A 2,701-nucleotide genomic window follows, 5' to 3' on the forward strand; every position below is an offset into this window, starting at 1 on the left:
GCAAAAATAGCTGCTAAAATTAAAAAAATATAAAAACAAAATAACACTGCGTATAACTTTTCATAAAACTAAAAAGACCAGGTCTCTCTTTCCAAACGATCGAGTTCTGCTCTGCAGCGACTAGCCGCTCACCAGCAGATACCCGCCACCCACCAATCAGAGGTAAGCCCACCACGCTCACCAACAGTCTTTGTTTTTGTTGGTGTGAACAATTGATTTGCATTTACTTTAGTTGAATTTTAAGAGAAGAATTGGTGGTTTGGATGAATTTTCTTTTAAAAACGCAATGCAAAGTGTTTAGTCATTCATAATAGCACCAAAAGAAAAAAAAAGTTAATTGTGTTTCACTGAATCTCAGTGGCTTTATCAAACCCAAAAAGAAAAAATTGTGTATAAAAATAAGACCAAATTGGAAGAGAGAAAATTAAAATAGTGGAAATAATCCATATTGGGAATTCAATATACTTTTTTATTCCTGATGTTTTCAGTTTGATCAAAATAGAAAGACCAACCAGTCCACGTGAATGCCACCCACATTCTTCTCCAATTGTCTGCAAATGCAGCTCCATCTCAATACAATAACGTTCGTAAACATTGTTCTTATTGTGCTATAAGTTTCCCTTTGTATCTTAGATATAGTTTTCAGTGCATAACACTTTTGCTAGTTTGGCTCTCTCTTCATTAGCTTGGGCCAGATGATATTCTGCTTGAACTACTCTACTGACACAATCTGCCACTGTTGTGGATGGTCTTTCCCCACTGTCTAATTTCAGGGCGAAACATTATTAACATTAATCGTACCCTTTCTATTTCCGTTGGCACTAGCTAAGGGCATAGCCTTACCAATCGATCAAACTTACGACAAGCCTCCGTAACAGTCATATCACCTTGCTTCAAATTATTGAATTCATTTTGTTGAGCTTGGAGACCCACATAATCATAGTACTTAGCATTAAATTCCTCTAAGAATTCATTCCAAGTCATTATTGCCACATTTTTTCTCATTACCACTATCTCCCACCAGTAGCGAACATCTTTCTTTAGCACATATGAAGCACAAAGAACTTTTTCCTGCTCTGTTAGATTCATAAAATCCAGAATCGTTTGGAGTGAAGTTAACCGTTCCTCAGCTTCTAGTGGGTCGGTGGAACCTTCGAATTCTGGTGGCTTCATCCTACGAAACCATACGTATAATGGTTCCTGATTAGCAACCTGCATAGCTTGTGGCAACATTTCTGGCATCGCCGTAGGCTCTGGTTGTGGTGTAGGTGCCACTAGTGGTGCTGGTTCAGGTTGAACATGTGGCGCTATTCTTTTCTCCTGTTCTTAATTTCTTTGCTCTAATTGTGCCCATAAATTCCTATTTTCATGCTCTTAAGCCTCCAGTCTGCCTCGTAAGTTAGCTATGGTGGCACCTAAGTCCACTTCTACTTCTTAAACCAACCGTTCTCTACGTGGACGAACCATGTTTCTCTGTGTCTACATAAGAGGAATAATGGTAAACATGGTTAAATTTTTGGATATGTGAGCTATAACTCAAAGAAATTAGAGTTATCTTATGCATTTTTAGCTTAAAGTTTGCTTAGCCAAGAGTGTATTTCATTGTTTTCTCTGTGTTTTAACTTAGATTTTATAGTTTTGCATTTGATCTTGTTAATTTCCATACTAGAGCTGTTCTCGGGTTGAAAATGAGTGATTTGAGTAAAAAGGAGGTTGAAATATGCCTAAGTTGTGATTTTACAAATTACAGGGAGAATGCTATGATATTCTTGCAGCATTTAGGCAGCATTCTTGGTGCAGCTAGCAAATGGTGACATCGGCGCACTACCTGGAGGAAAAGGACCAAAGGAATCCATGTGAGCTGGTTGAGCAGGTGTCATTGCGGTCTACTGCACACATCATCAAGTGACACCTCAGCCCTTGTTGTTGCCCTAAAGAGGAATTGCTTTTGAAAACAAGGGCAGCTGCCAGGTACAAAAAGATAGAAAGAGAAAATACAAAAATATATACCGGGCTGAACAAAAAAGAGAGCCAGAGACAGAGAGCGTTCCCTCTGGAATATACACAGACCCGAGAGCAAAGGAGAAAAAAAAACACAACACAGAACCGAGAGGACCAGAAGAAAGAAAATCAAGAGAGAGAGCTACAAAGGGTGAATCCGTGGAGAAGGACAAGGAGGAATCCAGAAGATCCAAGACCCAGATGAGCCTTATTTGTACAAGCAATGTGTTGACCAGCTTATAAGAAGGTGTGTACCGGTGGAAGAAGTGGAAGGCAGTCTGCAAGGGTGCCATTCTTCCCCTTACGGTGGCCATTATGGAGGCATGAGGACAGCCTCAAAGATTCTGCAATCTGGGTTCTATTGGCCATCAATTTTTAAGGATGCTCATGCATTTGCATTGAGGTGTGACAGGTGCCAGAGAACTGGGAACATATCAAGAAGGCATGAGATGCCCCTAAACAACATCTTAGAAGTGGAACTGTTTGATGTTTGGGGTATGGCTTTTATGGGTTCCTTCCTGGTGTCATTTGGAAACTAATACATTCTTGTGGCTATTGACTATGTGTCAAAGTGGGTGGAGGCAGTTGCTTCACCCACAAATGATGCGAAGGTGGTGCTGAGATTCTTACAGAAGCACATTTTCACTCGTTTTGGAACCCCCCGAGCCATCATTAGTGATGAAGGAACCCACTTCTGCAA

The sequence above is a fragment of the Morus notabilis genome, unplaced genomic scaffold, assembly GCF_000414095.1.
Source record: "Morus notabilis unplaced genomic scaffold, ASM41409v2 Scaffold351, whole genome shotgun sequence".
NCBI lineage: Eukaryota > Viridiplantae > Streptophyta > Magnoliopsida > Rosales > Moraceae > Morus > Morus notabilis.